This window comes from Mus musculus, chromosome 1 (genome assembly GCF_000001635.26).
Source record: "Mus musculus strain C57BL/6J chromosome 1, GRCm38.p6 C57BL/6J".
In the NCBI taxonomy this organism is placed as follows: domain Eukaryota; kingdom Metazoa; phylum Chordata; class Mammalia; order Rodentia; family Muridae; genus Mus; species Mus musculus.
The window spans coordinates 135,108,498-135,125,603 of record NC_000067.6 but is presented as its reverse complement, the minus strand read 5'-3'; the positions used below and the strand labels follow the sequence as shown (position 1 = coordinate 135,125,603).

Below are 17,106 nucleotides of genomic sequence, written 5' to 3'. Positions count from 1 at the left end.
GGCTGAAGTCTGGGATCCCTCCTGCTAAAACTGGTGTGAGCATCTTGCTCCAGAGTCCTTCCTCAAGCCTGGCTTCCTCTATCTATGCTTCCTGCAGAGCCTGTCCCTCCTGATCACCTAACACTGCGTGCCTTGGGTACCAGTAGCCTGCAAGCCTTCTGGAACAGCTCTGAAGGGGCCACCTGGTTTCACCTGATACTTACAGACCTCCTAGAGGGTACCAACCTGACCAAAGTGGTCAGACAAGGCGTCTCAACCTACACCTTCCTTCGCCTGTCTCCGGGTACACCTTACCAGCTGAAGATCTGTGCTGCTGCTGGGCCCCACCAGATTTGGGGACCCAATGCCACTGAGTGGACCTGTGAGTGCCTAGGAGACACATAGAGGCTGTTCCATTCTCCTCTGGCCAAGTAGTGAAGAGCTGGGTTTCCTCCAAGCCCTGGAAGGGTGTGGCCCTCTGGTTGACTTGTGATAGCCTGAGGGGATAGTAGTGGTTATGATCAATTGAACTCTTTCCAGGTAGACTCTGAGCCTGCTACTTCCTGGGTAAGGTTCCGTTGAATCCCCAAAGAACCTGGATAAAGGTCTTGCTGCCCTATAATACTCTAGGCACAGAGGGAGCCGATCATACTTTGTATAAATGTGGTTGACTCTGAACCTAGGCTGGACACCTGCCTCTGCCATCATGACACCATGTTTTCACTGTGAGAAAGAGTTGCATGGTGGTTAACAGTTTCTGCTACCCATTGGCTGTGTGTCTCTGGGCATATTGTTTACCTTCTCTGGGTTTTAGTTAGGGTTAGTGTTGTGGGAGGTACCCTGTGTAGAATCCTCCGGGCCACGCTGGCTTGCAGAGATATGAGTACTTGATATACCCTTGTTTCTGTTACGGTTGTGTTGCCCATGGCTGGTTGGTAGCTGCCAGGACTTGGCATTCATTTGGAGTATGAAGAGTGAAGCTAGTAATACCCCAACAAGAGGCTGGCAGGTATGTGTAGTGGTTAGAGCACAGAATGAGTTTTCTCACACACTGTATCTACCCATGTCTCCTCAGATCCCTCTTACCCATCTGACCTGGTGCTGACCCCCTTATGGAATGAGCTCTGGGCAAGCTGGAAGGCAGGGCAGGGAGCCCGGGATGGCTATATACTGAAGTTAAGTGGGCCAGTGGAGAATACAACTACTCTGGGTCCTGAGGAGTGCAACGCTGTCTTCCCAGGGCCCCTGCCTCCAGGACACTACACTTTGGGGCTGAGGGTTCTAGCTGGACCTTATGATGCCTGGGTAGAGGGCAGTATCTGGCTGGCTGGTGAGTCTGGTTGGAACAGGGCTCAGGCTGGGGGCTTGCATAGGAGCTCTGCAGCCATAGGGACCAGGATCCTCACCCTCTGGGGCCTGCTGATTCCCCAGAATCTGCTGCTCGTCCCATGGAGGTCCCTGGTGCCAGACTGTGGCTAGAAGGACTGGAAGCTACTAAGCAACCTGGGAGACGGGCGCTGCTCTATTCTGCGGATGCCCCAGGCCTCCTAGGGAACATCTCTGTGTCTTCTGGTGCCACTCATGTCACCTTCTGTGGCTTGGTACCCGGAGCGCACTACAGGGTGGACATTGCCTCATCCATGGGAGACATCACTCAGAGCCTCACAGGCTACACAAGTGAGTGCCAGTGTGCGAGTCTATTGGGCCTGGGTCTGGAGGGAAGATAGGGTAAGGGAGGGATTCAGGAGAGCTGGGCATATGGCATCACAGGAGTATGACATGGCCTCTTGCCAAATCGCCCCCTCTTTAGGTCCCCTGCCACCACAGTCTCTGGAGATCATCAGCCGGAACAGCCCATCTGACCTGACTATCAGTTGGGTTCCAGCGCCAGGGCAGATGGAAGGTTATAAGGTCACCTGGCATCAGGATGGCAGCCAGAGGTCACCTGGCGACCTTGTTGACTTGGGCCCTGACATTTCGAGCCTGACTCTGAAATCTCTGGTACCTGGTTCCTGCTACACCGTATCAGCATGGGCCTGGTCTGGGAACCTCAGCTCTGACTCTCAGAAGATTCACAGTTGCACCCGTGAGTTCCTGACCTGTCCCTGGGAGGCTGCCCGGCAGTGTGCATGTGGCCTTGTGGCCTCTACTCTCTGCTCTTCTCTGTGGTGTGAGTGAAAATAGAGGCCTTTCCTGAGTCAAGCATCTTCTACCCCGGGTCACATGGTTGGCTAGCCATGCCTACCCATCTATGTGCCCCCTCACGCCCCCCTCTCCTGTCCACCTATCCATGCATCCCTCTGCCTCTTTATTCCTCCTTACAAATACCTATTTAATGCCACTCGTTGCTAAGGCTAGATTATGAACAAGTCCAGAAAGGAAGACTGACAAACACAGTTCATATACTGATGATGTAATGACTTCACATATCATATTATAACAAATATAGATTAGTAGGGATATGCATGACATGTGAACTATTTTCTTATACCTGATTATCAGGAATTTTATTGTGGGTTGACTACATCTTCTCATACTGATAGACAGACACCTGCATAGGGGGTCAGAACAGGGTTCCCCGAGAAGGAACAGGAATGGACTGAAAAAGAAACCCATGTGGCTAGACAGGATGATGGGTGGAGGGCCTGAGCTTGCCAAGGGCCCACAGTTTAGAAGCATTTTGCACCACATCAACCCATCAGTGAATGGGGGATAGTGGGGTCCTGAGGTGTGAGGGAGCAGGCACTGAGCTAGCTGTACTGGAGGCAAGAGAAGGAAACTGGACATGTGTTTAGGGAGCTAGCATACCTCAAGGTAGGAGGCAGGCATAGGGCAAGAGTCAAGGGTCAAGGGGAAGGGGGCAGGGGGCAGGGGGAGGGGCAGGTGTTGGGTCCCACCTCTGCAAGAGGTTATCCTGGGCAGGAAAAACAGCCATCTTAGAGCCTTCCTGAAGTTGGAACTTGGGGAGCATGGAAGGCAATTTCACATTGTCCTGACTCTGTCTCTTCTTGTCCTCAAAGGTCCTGCTCCTCCCACCAACCTGAGCCTGGGCTTTGCCCACCAGCCTGCAACACTGAGGGCTTCCTGGTGTCACCCACCGGGTGGCAGGGATGCCTTTCAGTTACGGCTTTACAGGCTGAGGCCCCTGACACTGGAAAGTGAGAAGATCCTATCCCAGGAGGCCCAGAACTTCTCCTGGGCCCAGCTGCCTGCAGGCTATGAATTCCAGGTACAGCTGTCTACCTTGTGGGGGTCGGAGGAGAGCGGCAGTGCCAACACCACAGGCTGGACACGTGAGTCTTCCCCTACCACAGACTCCTTCCCCAGTCTTTTCCTCTCAGGGACTCTGAGACTGTGAGAAGGCAGCTAGGCTGTCTGTGGGGTCTGTCTCATGTGGCCTTGGACCTCTGTGGAGGTCTGCCTCCTGGTCCTGAGGCACCAGGAATTTTCTCACAGCCCCCCACCCCCAGGGACTCTTGTGTTTGTGCTCTTGCACAGTGCCACACCATTCTTGGGATGTCCCTCTAATGCAGTCTGGGTGTGAGCCATTAATAACAATAGTGTACTCACTGGGCTCCTTGCATATCGCCCTACCCATGTTCTCTTGTGTACCTACCGTGACAAGTCTAGGAGCTGACACTGTGGTCATTTAGATTTATAGTGGAGGGAACTGAGGCACAAAGAGAGAAGATAACCTTTTCTAGTCTCCTTAGCCTTACAAGGAAGGCTGGGATTTTTGTTCAGGTAGCATGAGCAGAATAGTTTCTCTGATATAGCCAACCCCAACTTTGCATAGCAGGGGTGGGGCACAGAAACACAGAGGTGCAGAGTATATTTGAGCACCCCACAAAGAGCTCCCAGGGCCTGCAGAGCCGGGTTTGGAGTTCCCCCTTTCACACCAACTTGATGTCTTGGGCTTGTTCAGCCCACAGCTCTTGGGGACAAATGAGGAGGTGGGAGCTCCTGTCCCCAGCATAACCTTCTCCTACATGGGGACTCTCCACACCTGCCTATGCCCCCCCTTGACTTCCTTCTCTCCCTTGGGGCACTATCACTGTCCTTTACACTCCCAGCCCCACCACCACTAAGGACTGTAGGACCTCAGACACCTGGGGGAACAAGGTATAAAGATGCCTAGCCTGGAAGCCAGGAAACCAGGCTTCTAGCTGCAGCTTGGTTCAGAGAGCAAGTCTTTGCTCCCCCGAGCCTCAGTTTCCTTATCTGTAAAGAGGTCTGTTATGGTGTGACTAGGCCAAGCTCACATGGCTCCAGATCCCAGGCTTTGAAGGTGGATGAATCAGCGGCTAGGCCCCAGATGACCATCCTCTGACATATGGGTTTTCAAACTCCTTGGCTGTATGTAGGTTCTGGGAAGGATTATCCACCCATCCATCACTCCTGGACTGCTGAGTTTAGCTTTGCTTCCCAGTGGGAGGTGGCAGGGCCCGAGTGAGTGATAGACTTTGAGATTGTCTCAGTGGCTTAACATGCGTGTAAATCTGTTTCAGAGTCTAGTCAGAGGTTCACCTGCTGTCCTGAGCTGCACTGAACTCCTAGGCTCTGGGGCTGAGGATGGAGGAAACAGGGATGGTGGTGAGGGGACACTTAGTTTAGGTTATTATATCTCTATCTGTGTTCTCCCATCTACTCTCTCTGCAGCCCCCTCAGCTCCTACATTGGTAAATGTGACCAGTGAAGCCCCCACCCAGCTCCACGTATCCTGGGTCCACGCTGCTGGGGACCGGAGCAGCTACCAAGTGACCCTATACCAGGAGAGCACTCGGACAGCCACCAGCATTGTGGGGCCCAAGGCAGACAGCACAAGCTTTTGGGGTTTGACTCCTGGCACTAAGTACAAGGTGGAAGCCATCTCCTGGGCTGGGCCCCTTTACACTGCAGCAGCCAACGTTTCTGCTTGGACCTGTGAGTGGGGTGTGAAAGGCATTGGGGGAGGAGACCCCTGGTCACATTAACTCCACTCAATCCCATTTCTCAGCTCTACACCAAACACCCTGAATGAGGTCAGCCAGCCCCAGCACTGTGTGAGGCATTCTCAGGACTAGGACCAGGGGCCTGGCTGACCTCTGCCTTCTCTCCACAGACCCACTCACACCCAATGAGCTGCTCGCCTCTATGCAGGCAGGCAGTGCTGTGGTTAACCTGGCCTGGCCCAGTGGTCCCTTGGGGCAAGGGACATGCCATGCCCAACTCTCAGATGCTGGACACCTTTCATGGGAGCAACCGCTGTCGCTAGGCCAAGACCTCCTCATGCTAAGGAACCTCACACCAGGACATACGGTTTCATTGTCTGTGAAGTGTCGGGCAGGACCACTCCAGGCCTCCACTCACCCCGTGGTGCTGTCTGTAGGTACGTTCTCCATCTATCTTAGGTTCTCTTAAGACCTGTGGATGTCTTCAAAGGAAGGGTGATATGCCTGAGAGGCTTGCCCTTCTGCTCTAAATCATCTGCTCTTCCCAGGCAGATGTCTGGCTCACCCCTGCCCCAGTCTATGCCTCTTCAGATGAGCAAGGGTACCCCAAAGACAAGTCATTTCTCCATGACGCTGCTGTCTCTTTCATGGCCATAAATGGTAGCCCTTTGTGTCCTCTGGTTTTGAGAGTCCCTGACACTCACCCGACACGGACACCTAACAATGTGAGTGTTCTGTTTCTTCAGAGCCTGGCCCTGTGGAAGATGTGTTCTGTCAACCTGAGGCCACCTACCTGTCCCTGAACTGGACGATGCCTACTGGAGATGTGGCTGTCTGTCTGGTGGAGGTAGAGCAGCTGGTGCCAGGAGGGAGCGCTCATTTTGTCTTCCAGGTCAACACCTCGGAGGATGCACTTCTGCTGCCCAACTTGACGCCCACCACTTCTTACCGCCTTAGCCTCACTGTGCTGGGTGGGAATCGCCAGTGGAGCCGGGTGGTTACCCTGGTGTGCACTACTTCTGCTGAGGGTAGGCGCTCTCCACCTAGACTTCCTTGTCTACTGTCCACTGGTGCCGTCCCTCTACTGAGCCTGGCTGCCTGCGGCTCTCCTTGCTCACAGACCTGGCCCCTTCCTCTGACCCCTGTCCTGTATTTTGGAGCATCGTGCTCTAATACCCTAACCCAAGAAACCCTCCCAGGCCTTATTAAGTTGTTCATGAGCCATTTGTGTTGCCAGGTGTCATGAGAATGCTGGGTAGTGCTGGTGTGCCCTGGAAGGCTGATTGTTAGTGCTGAGTTGAAGCCTTTATTTCCTTTTCCCTAGTTTGGCACCCCCCAGAGCTAGCTGAGGCCCCCCAGGTGGAGCTGGGGACAGGGATGGGTGTGACAGTCACACGTGGCATGTTTGGTAAAGATGACGGGCAGATCCAGTGATATGGCATAATTGCCACCATCAACATGACATGTGAGTTCTGGGCTTGCAAGGGCTGGGGAGAGCATGGGAGCACAGGGGAGGGTCAGAGAGAGCATGGGAGCACAGGGGAGGGTCAGGGAGAGCATGAGAGCACAGGGGAGGGTCAGGGAGAGCATGAGAGCACAGGGGAGGGTCAGGGAGAGCATGAGAGCACAGGGGAAGGTCAGGGAGAGCATGGGTGCAGAGGCACAGGCAGGTAAGGATAATCTAGGGAGGGAGACTGCATGAAAAGCCAATGCCAGGGCCAGTCTGTAACAGGAAAGGGCTTGGCTGTTACTGAGGATAAAGTAGGTATGGGTCTTGACCCACTGCTCATCTTGCTCTGTCTCTTTCCCATTCCTCCTCAGTGGCCCAGCCTTCCCAGGAAGCCATCAACCACACATGGTATGACCACTACTATAGAGGACATGACTCCTACCTGGCTCTCCTGTTCCCAAATCCCTTCTACCCAGAGCCTTGGGCTGTGCCAAGATCCTGGACAGTACCTGTGGGTACAGAGGACTGTGACAACACCCAGGAGATATGCAATGGGCATCTCAAGCCAGGCTTCCAGTATAGGTGAGGGCTCAGGCCGCAGGGAGGGCAGTTACTCTAAACTCCACTCTGGGTTCCTGTTCTTTCAACAATAGACAGGGGCAGACTCCTAACAGACTGCAAGTGCCAGTCCACAAGACTCCACAGTTATTTGGATCACTTCCTGGGGTGGGGGTGGGGGTGGGAGTGGGAGGAGGAGGAAAGAGGATACCCACCAGATACATGGTTCTTTTGTTAAAAAGACCTGGGGGATAGATTCTTTGGGGACTTTCAGGGAAAATCCAAGGCTTTCTGGTTCCCTATATCTAGAGTTACCTCTTGCTCCCAGAACAAGCCAGAGGAAAAAGAAGAGAAGCCAGAGATGGTCTGTGCAGGATGATAAGGAGCAGGCAGGCTATCCAGCCTCTAAATACGACAGGATGGAAGCTAGTTAGCTGAGGTGGCCGTGGCTGCTCCCCAGCAAGGGTCTCCTTCCCAGGATAAAGTCCTGTTCCTTTGTCCCAGGTTCAGCATTGCAGCCTTTAGTAGGCTCAGCTCTCCAGAGACCATCCTGGCCTTCTCCGCCTTCTCAGGTAGGCCAGGCACCTGGCCGGGTTCCGGCTAGACTGGCTAGATGCTGGAGAGGGAAAAAGGCTGGAGAGGGGAGGCAGTGGGAGGGACTGATCTCATGGGAGTCAAGAACTGCTTGGCAGTGTTGGGGACCAGAACATCAATGACATGCGCTAGACTTCCGACCTGGGATGGGGCTTGGAGCAAGTGTGGGAGAGGCAGAGACTCTGAAGGGGCTGTCATGGTGTACAGCCTCTGGCACCTTCCTGCACCACTCCCTGTAACTGGCTACTCCCAAACCCCTTTCATTCAAGAACAGCTCTGTTCAGAAGGAACCCTAGGGGAGACTCCAAGGTAGCCAAACAGGATAAATAAATTACTATTTCCTAGTAGGTATATTGGAAACTAAAAAGAAATAGGTAGCTGGGTATGGTGACATATGCCTTTAATCTCATCTCCCCTATATCCTGGGAAGGCAGAAGCAGGCAAATCTTCAAGCCTACTTTGGTCTGCCTAGTTCCAGACCAAAGGCAATAGAAAGAAGTAAGTTACTTTTTAGCAATTGTTTTACTTAAAGGAGAATAGTTAAAAGTAAGTTAATGTTTCAAAATCAGAAGGCGTTTGAGAGTCTGGGGTAGGATGCTTGCCTAGCAGGCACCAAGGCCTAGGTTGGATTCCTAGCACTCAACAGACCACACCAGTAACCCCAGCATCTGAAAGATGGAGGCTGGGGAATCAGCAGTTCAAGACTGCCTTCAAACATCTGATTGGAAGTCATTCTTGAGACTATCTAAAACACAAAACAAAGCAAGCAAACAAAAACAACAACGGAAAAAAACCCAAACAAATAAAAACTGTGACCCCCCTCCTCCATCCCCCTCAGCCTTTGGCCACTCGTGTGGTCTCACACTGCACAGATCTTAAACTGCTGTAGCCACACTGTGGGTGCTCAAGAGCCCGATGTGGCTTCTGGTTACTGCAGCAGGTGCTACAGTCATCAAAGGTCTAGGAGGCTAGGGCTTCACCCTCATTCCTCTTAAGGGTGTCAGCAGGAAAGCAGGGTCTGTGGGGTGTGGCCAGCCACTAGAAGGAAAGCTGTCTGTCTACCCAAAGCCCCAGACAGTCCAGACATTTCTGGGCTCTGTTTAGTATCCAGGGTTTCTTGGAACATGGAGGGATATTACTATATTCTGTCTAGAGCAGTGGTTCTCAACCTTCTTAATGCTGTGGCCCTTTAATACAGTTCCTCATGTTGTGGTGACCCCCAACCGTAAAATTATTTCATTGCTACTTCATAACTGTAATCTTTCTACTGTTATGAATTGTAATGTAAATAGCTGATATGCAGGATATCTGATATGTGACCCCATAGGGGTTGTGACACACAGGTTGACAACCACTGATCTAGAAGGCCCAGGTCCAGGAGAGGCTGGCATGGCCTGTGGGGCCAGTTGTGGAGTTTCCCGGTCAGTGTTTCCTTGCCTTCCACAGAGCCTCAGGCTAGCATCTCTCTGGTGGCCATGCCCCTGACAGTTATGATGGGGACTGTGGTGGGCTGCATCATCATTGTGTGTGCAGTGCTATGCTTGTTGTGCCGGCGGCGCCTGAAGGGACCAAGGTGAGGAGGAGGCAGGTGGGACTGGGAAGCCTTGTGTGATGCGGGGAGACCCTCACTTGCCTCCTGTTCTCTTCTCCACTGTCACAGGTCAGAGAAGAATGGCTTTTCCCAGGAGTTGATGCCTTACAACCTGTGGTGAGTGCATTGAGACTTCCCAATGACACAACAGCAGTATGGCCCTACAGTGGCTCTGTGAGGCTCCGGGGCTGCACCAGACAGGGGGCTCTCGTCTCTGATAGCCCCCATCTTCTCAGGCTTTTCAGACGTGGCCCCTCTCTTTCAATTCGTCTTTTTCCTCTTATTGAAACTCTCACCGTAGAAGTCAAGGGTTTCAGAGAGATAGAATCAAGGATTGGGAATCCGATGAGGTAGCAGGCCAGAGACCCAGAGAAGGGTCTGAAGGCATCTGCTGGTGGAATCCCTCTCGGTGGGGACAGGTCAGTCTTAGTTGTATTAAGGCTTTTAACTGACTGGACAAGGCTATCTCACAAGAGGGAATCTCATTGGCTTTGCCTGGACTGCTGCTATTTTCTTTTTTTTTTTTTAAGATTTATTTATTTATTATATGTAAGTACACTGTAGCTGTCCTCAGATACTCCAGAAGAGGACATCAGATTTCGTTACAGATGGTTGTGAGCCACCATGTGGTTGCTGGGATTTGAACTCAGGACCTTCGGAAGAGCAGTCGGTGCTCTTAACCACTGAGCCATCTCACCAGCCCAGCTGCTATTTTCAAAGGGCCAAAGAGGGCTGGAGAGATGGTTCAGTGGGTAAAACAGTTGCTATGTAAGCATGAGAACTGGAGGTCTGGTGGGTACCACCACAGCCTGTCTGTGATGTCAGGGCTCAGAGGGAGGTGACAGAGTCCAAGAAGCAAGTTGGCTAGCTAGAACAGCCAAAATGGTGAACTCTAGGTTCATTTGAGAGACATTGTCTCAGTGCATAAGGTGGAGAGTGGCTGAGAGTGACCCCTGGCCCAGCCTCATGTGACCACAGCTTCATATGTGCCCCTCCCATATAAGCTGGGAGGATTTTTGATCCTAGCCCTTGGGAAGCAGAGGCAGGCAGATCTCTGTAAGCTATAGGCCAGCCTATACAGATTGAGTTCCAGGGCAGCCAGGGCTATACAGAGAGACCCTGTCTCAGGAAACAAGGGCAAAAGATTGATACGCTCTAAAGAAAAATCAGAGTCTTCCAGAGAAGTTGAATGTTAATATCACCCATAAAACATCTTCACAGCAGCATCCAGGATAGCATTTACCTAAAATTCGGGTGCCACGTCGGGCCAAGGTGGTACATACATTGAACATCACACTCTCCTTCTCCAGTCCTTGCTAACGGCTTCCTAACAAACCATGTGAACCTCAGAAAAACAAAAGTATTTGTTGAAAAATACACTATAAAAAGGAAAATGTAGCCCGGAGAAAGCGCGTGGACTGAATCAGGCCTGGTTGCTTTCCCTCTTACTGACTTCCTGTTAAGTGATCCCATGTAGGCTGGGCAACAGTTCAGAGCTAGAACATTTGCCTACTGTGTGCAGGCCCTGGTTTTGATCCCCCAAACTGAAGAAACTCCTAAACAACAAACTATTACTGTGTCCAAATGCTCTGGCACACACATGTACGGTCTTCCTGTATCTGGACTGTCTCCCTTGCTGGTCCCCTTTTTCATTTTATCACGCTATGGGTTTGGGGGGCCTGCTGGGTCTTAGAGAAACTTTCTGTTCTCCACAGGGAGGGGAGGGCAGGCCATCATCTGCATGTCCCATGCCTGCCTTCTCCATTGCCTCATTGGGCAGGTCGCTTTGCATCTGTCTCCCGGGACAGGGCAGGGCATGCATTCCTAAAGCTGGGCTCTATTCTATTCCTTCCCTCTTCTGCCAGGCCGACCCATCGGCCCATCCCCAGCCATAGCTTCCGGCAGAGCTATGAGGCCAAGAGTGCACGTGCACACCAGGCCTTCTTCCAGGAATTTGAGGTAAGTCCTGTGTCATCCTGTGTCCCGAAGAGGGAGGACCGGGACATCTGGGCTGGGCTGGACCTGCCTTGCAGCCTAACTTCCTCCACTCATCCTACCTGCTGTGGGGTGAGATGGGTTTGTCTCTGCAATGGGGCCTTGACTTCATAGGAGCTGAAGGAGGTGGGCAAGGACCAGCCCAGACTAGAGGCTGAGCATCCTGCCAACATCACCAAGAACCGGTACCCACACGTGCTACCTTGTGAGCAAATGCTGGGAGCAGGAGGGAGGTGTGGGTAAAGGGTTGGAGCTTGGCCTTAAGGAGGGGCTGGCTACATGTGCTGCTTCCAAATCTATATCATGTACCTCTCTGCAGATGACCACTCCAGGGTCAGGCTGACCCAGCTATCAGGAGAGCCTCATTCTGACTACATCAATGCCAACTTCATCCCAGTAAGGGCTGTCTGCAGGCATGAGGGGCATTCCTACTGGGCTTTTGCAGGACACTGTCCTGTGCTAGCTATTGTAGTTGTCTGGAAATATCACCAGGCCATGTTTTTAGGCTAGTCTGGCAAGAGGTCCACTGTGTGCCAGGCTCTATACTGGTTCCTCAGGAGGCATACCTACAAAGAGGCCCACCCATGGTGTGTGTGTGTGTGTGTGTGTGTGTGTGTGTGTGAGAGAGAGAGAGAGAGAGAGAGAGAGAGAGAGAGAGAGAGAGAGAGAGAGAGAGAGAGAGAGATTTCAGTGTGACAGGTGGTATGTCAGAGGAACAAGACAAGCATAGACTCAGGCACATGCAGGAAAGCTTGGCACACTTGAATAATCAAAAAGACCTTAGAGGAGGATAGATTTGATCTCTTGAAGGATGGATGGGATTTTGATAATCAATGGGAGAAGGACACCCCACATAGAAACATCTAGAAAACAGCCAGACAGGAAGGCACAGGGTTGTGTGTGTCTAGCAGAATGTAGAGTGGAGTGTCTGGAGTGTTAAGTGGTGGGATGTGGGTTTGGACTGGATGAAGAATAACGTGGATTATCACACTGAAGGCTTTGATTCCACCTGCCCAGAAGTGGCAGCCATGTACAACATGAATACACACACACACACACACACACACACACAGAGGTGGGGGGAAGTGTTAGTTTGGCTTTAGGAAGATTTCTCTGGACCTAGGCATGACGGCAGACACCTGTAATTCCAGCATATTGGAAACTGAGTCAAGAGAATTGGGAGTTCGAGGACAGCTTGGAGTACATCATAAATCACTGTCTCTAGAAAACAAAGTTACTCCAGGGTTAGTGGGGAGGGGCTGGGTAGACTGTTTCTAGCATGTCGGGAATCTTACATTCCCACGCATGTTTTTCTCACCCGTTCCGAGTGGGACATGGGTGGTGGCAGTGTCCTTCAGGTCACCCTCCAGGACCACAGTTCCTGTAGGTCATAGATGATCATAACCGCTGCTGAATGTTTGATGGGCCCGGCTGGCCAAGACACTCTGGTAACATGCCCCTACCCTGCACCCACACCTTAGGGCTATAGCCACCCACAGGAGATCATTGCCACCCAGGGGCCTCTCAAAAAGACGCTCGAGGACTTCTGGCGGTTGGTGTGGGAGCAGCAAGTCCACGTGATCATCATGCTAACTGTGGGCATGGAGAATGGGCGGGTGAGTGCCCTGCAGCTTCCCAGAATCACCACCAGGTGGCATATGTCCTCCTCGCAGGAGTGCCCTCCTCCTCGATCTTGGGGCAGGTGGGCAAGTTGGGAGTTGGTAAAGGATTCTGAGAATCACCTAAGAGGAGGAAGTGGGGCGAGGAGACAAATGGGTTCATAAGTTCCTGGTTTGATTTAGTTCCTCCTGGTCACTTATTCTAGGCAGTGCAGGGGCAAGGAAGGCTCTCCTCTGACAGCCCAAGGCCACCTTCTCTGTGCTGTGCATGGACAAGGCTGGCGTAGAGCAAACAGAGGTGGCTGAGTGTGTCCTCCTGTTGAAGCAATGAGGAAAGGCCAGACTCTCCCTAAGTCAGGGCTATCTAGCTTCCCAAGGGAGCCAAAGCCAACGCAGAGCCCTAAGGGGGTTATAAGGGCATTGGAGCATAGGTAGGGGAGGGAAGCTTCTGAAAGAGATGGTCTCACATCTAGGTGGAGGCAAAGAAAGGAATTTCATTAGAATGGCAGGGACCAAAAATATTGAGACCAGATACAGTAGGGAACAGCTCTAACAAGCACCCCCTTACTCCTAGGTACTGTGTGAGCACTACTGGCCAGTCAACTCCACGCCTGTCACCCACGGTCACATCACCACCCACCTCCTGGCAGAGGAATCTGAGGATGAGTGGACCAGGAGGGAATTCCAGCTGCAGCACGTGTGTGCCCAGGGGACAGGGCTGGTGGGAGGGGCACTAAAGCTGAGACTCCCCTCCTGTTCCACATGACCTGCTCCTGATGGGGGCCATATGCTCTTGGGCACAGGATGGGATAGCATGTGGGGAGGGGGTCAGAAGACACAGCGAAGGCTAAAGGCTGAGCCAAGATCACACTGATGGAAAGAAAGAGCGGGTCCTTCTACCTTATGCTGGGCTCAAAGATCCTCATTCCCTCTAACCTCCTTCTTGTTCCCACATGCTGTGACCTCTTAGAACCAGAAAAGCCAGAGACAAGAATAGCCTCCCTGCCTGGCCATCTTTGGGAGGTAGAGATACACCAAGAGACTAGAGGAGGATCAGAGGTCCACACCAGGGCAAGGGCATGGGCTAATGTCCCGTACTGTGAAGCAGGAGCTTGCCTCTGCCCTTAAAGAGTTGGTGAGGGGCTGGTGAGATGGCTCAGCGGGTAAGAGCACCCGACTGCTCTTCCGAAGGTCCGGAGTTCAAATCCCAGCAACCACATGGTGGCTCACAACCACCCGTAATGAGATCTGGCTCCCTCTTCTGGAGTGTCTGAAGACAGCTACAGTGTACTTACATATAATAAATAAATCTTTAAAAAAAAAAAAAAAAAAAAAAAAAAAGAGTTGGTGAGGAAGGTTTCTGAGGTTAGTAAGAGGCCCTGGCATTCAGAAAATGAGCACAGCCCTTTCACCACCCTCCCCAGGGTGCAGAGCAAAAACAGAGGCACGTGAAGCAGCTGCAGTTCACGACCTGGCCAGACCACAGTGTCCCCGAGGCTCCCAGCTCTCTGCTTGCTTTTGTGGAACTGGTGCAGGAGGAGGTGAAGGCAACTCAGGGCAAGGGGCCCATCCTGGTGCATTGCAGGTGAGGACCAGCGGCAGGGGTGAGGTGGAGGGTCCCGGCTGGCCTTGGGCAGGGGAAGGGATCTGGGTTTCTAGGAGCCCTTCCCTTCCCATGCTTAGTGTTCATGGGCTGTCCCTACAGTGCGGGTGTGGGCAGGACAGGCACCTTTGTGGCTCTCTTACGCCTGTTGCGACAACTAGAGGAAGAACAGGTGGTCGATGTGTTCAACACTGTGTACATACTCCGGCTGCACCGGCCCCTCATGATCCAGACCTTGGTGAGGGCCCCATGTATTGGTCTGGGCGGCTTAGACCCAAAGGAGTGGGAGAGGGTAGGCAGCTTCACGAGAGCGGGAAAAGTTGCTCATGGGAGCATGTGGAAGAGCAAGGGGTGAGGGTCACACCTAGGCTATCATCTTACCCTGACTGCCACCCGCCTTTCTGTAAAAGGAGAGAAGGTATTGGCCCCCGACACCCTTGACACTGTAGACAGACAGCTCAGGACTCTCCAGCCCCACTTGCTACACTCCTGCCTGTGGGTTGGGACCAGGGCTACTTCCCACCGGGACGGAGGCCACTTAGCACGTCAGTGCCCTCTTTCTGCAGAGTCAATACATCTTCCTGCACAGCTGCCTGCTGAACAAGATTCTGGAAGGGCCCTCTGACGCCTCAGAGTAAGTCAGCTACCCTTAGGTCCAGGCAGGTGGGCACTGGTGTCCTGTGCTTCCCGCTAGGCTCTGAGCTCCTAAGCACTAGACCCAGCAGAGAGGCCCGGAAGCAGGGGCTAGACAACCAAGTGCTTTCTCTCTCCTCCCTCCTCCAGCTCCGGCCCCATCCCTGTGATGAATTTTGCACAAGCTTGTGCCAAGAGGGCAGCCAATGCCAATGCCGGTTTCTTGAAGGAGTACAGGGTATACTTTGAGCTGAGGAGTGAGTAACCATGGAACAGTTCTCCCTGCCCAACCTTACCATGTCCATCCATCTCTTTCCCAGCTCCTGAAGCAGGCCATCAAGGATGAGACTGGCTCTCTGCTGCCCTCTCCTGACTATAATCAGAACAGCATCGCCTCCTGTGAGTCTCACGGGATACAACGTTGATTGGGGTGGAGCAAATGCCGACTGTGAGACCCCTGGCAACTTCATCCTCTTCATCTTCTCTCAGGTCATCATTCTCAGGAGCAGTTGGCCCTGGTGGAGGAGAGCCCAGCTGATAACATGCTGGCAGCCTCACTCTTCCCTGTGAGACGATGCTGAGCCTGCAGCCCTGCTTGATTATTTGTGCTTCCCTGCCTGGGGTTGGGGCTGGGTCCTAGGGGCTTATAGCACAGATGGACTATGGTCAGGAGACTCCTTAATCCCTGGGAACCAACAAACTGTGCTCTGCAGGGTGGGCCGTCTGGTCGCGACCATGTGGTGCTGACTGGCTCGGCCGGACCAAAGGAACTCTGGGAAATGGTGTGGGAACATGGCGCCTATGTGCTTGTCTCCCTGGGTCTGCCTGATACCAAGGAGAAGGTGAGGCGAGTGGAGGGACAGTATGTGTTGCTCCAGGAACGGGGCGGGGAGAGGAGTAGTATATGGTGTTGTTTGCTGTTCAGCTAGGGCATGGGTGGAAATTTTGGAAGCTGACTGTTTTGGTCCTAGCCACAAGACATCTGGCCAATGGAGATGCAGCCTATTGTCACAGACATGGTGACAGTGCACAGAGTGGCTGAGAGCAACACAGCTGGCTGGCCCAGTACCCTCATCAGAGTTATACATGTAGGTGTTGAGATCTCAGGGCTTGGGGCAGAGGGCAGTGATATGAGAATCCCATGCTGACTTCCCTCTGCCACCCTCCTGGAGCACTAATGCTGGTATTGCCCTTCCTCCAGGGGGACAGTGGGACGGAAAGGCAGGTTCAATGCCTGCAGTTTCCACACTGCCAGACTGGGAGTGAGCTCCCAGCTAACACCCTACTGACCTTCCTTGATGCTGTGGGCCAGTGCTGCTCCCGGGGCAATAGCAAGAAGCCAGGGACCCTGCTCAGTCACTCCAGGTGCCATCGACAAACGTCATGTGTTAACTTGGGTTATGGGTCAAAGGGTCTCCCAAGGCTCCGTCTCTTCTGCTCCATTTGCAGGGATTTGGTAGGGCTCTCTCTAGCCTGGCTGGCCAATCAAGTGCCTAGCATTATTTCCTAGTCCTTAGAACTAATCTTGGTTTCCCCATGTGCCTGGACACTACCCCATCTCCAGAGGTCCCACATCTAACTCTAGGTCACTTACAGCAAGGTCACATACCAGCTGGGCACCTTCTTGGCTATGGAACAGCTGCTACAGCAAGCAGGGACCGAGCGCACAGTGGATGTCTTCAGTGTGGCCCTGAAGCAGACACAGGCCTGTGGCCTTAAGACCCCAACGCTGGTGAGAGGCAAAGAGGGAGGGGCTTACTGTGAAAGGGATCAAAGACAGGCCTGGTCTTGTCCCAGCCACAGATGACTATTAGGTTACCACATCCAGGTCACCACTAGGTGGCTCTGTGGACCACCGTGCCCTGTCCAGAAGGAGTAGGGGTTAGGAGAACCCTGGGAGCCTTCTCTGTCAGGTTTGGGCAAGTAGGTAAGGTTTCTTGCCTGTGTCTAACCAGGAGCAGTATATCTACCTCTACAACTGTCTGAACAGCGCATTGAGGAACAGGCTGCCCCGAGCTAGGAAGTGACCTGTGCCCTGCTAGGCATCACGTTCCAGCAAATCCACCCAGGCCTGGCTTCCCCAGGAGAACAGATCTATCGGCCTCACGCTGTCAAAGGGCAGAGTCTGGGAATAAAGAGACATGGTCAAACTC

At 52.9% G+C, this 17,106-nt stretch overlaps 1 pseudogene across 1 annotated transcript in view; it reads left to right on the top strand.

Moving 5' to 3' along the window:
- The window catches only part of Ptprv (protein tyrosine phosphatase, receptor type, V), a 24,078-nt pseudogene extending 6,972 nt beyond the window's left edge, over positions 1 to 17,106 (top strand). The window contains exons 9-37 of the transcript NR_153383.1: positions 98 to 361; positions 1,055 to 1,309; positions 1,411 to 1,656; positions 1,790 to 2,065; positions 3,000 to 3,272; positions 4,639 to 4,902; positions 5,081 to 5,347; positions 5,657 to 5,938; positions 6,235 to 6,375; positions 6,732 to 6,942; positions 7,423 to 7,490; positions 8,959 to 9,085; positions 9,173 to 9,220; positions 10,969 to 11,062; positions 11,213 to 11,303; positions 11,418 to 11,494; positions 12,580 to 12,714; positions 13,292 to 13,414; positions 14,142 to 14,302; positions 14,423 to 14,558; positions 14,887 to 14,954; positions 15,104 to 15,191; positions 15,274 to 15,352; positions 15,443 to 15,519; positions 15,667 to 15,795; positions 15,925 to 16,041; positions 16,155 to 16,318; positions 16,550 to 16,685; positions 16,909 to 17,106. The product of NR_153383.1 is annotated as a protein tyrosine phosphatase, receptor type, V (transcript). The remainder of the gene's footprint in view (positions 1 to 97; positions 362 to 1,054; positions 1,310 to 1,410; positions 1,657 to 1,789; positions 2,066 to 2,999; positions 3,273 to 4,638; positions 4,903 to 5,080; positions 5,348 to 5,656; positions 5,939 to 6,234; positions 6,376 to 6,731; positions 6,943 to 7,422; positions 7,491 to 8,958; positions 9,086 to 9,172; positions 9,221 to 10,968; positions 11,063 to 11,212; positions 11,304 to 11,417; positions 11,495 to 12,579; positions 12,715 to 13,291; positions 13,415 to 14,141; positions 14,303 to 14,422; positions 14,559 to 14,886; positions 14,955 to 15,103; positions 15,192 to 15,273; positions 15,353 to 15,442; positions 15,520 to 15,666; positions 15,796 to 15,924; positions 16,042 to 16,154; positions 16,319 to 16,549; positions 16,686 to 16,908) is intronic.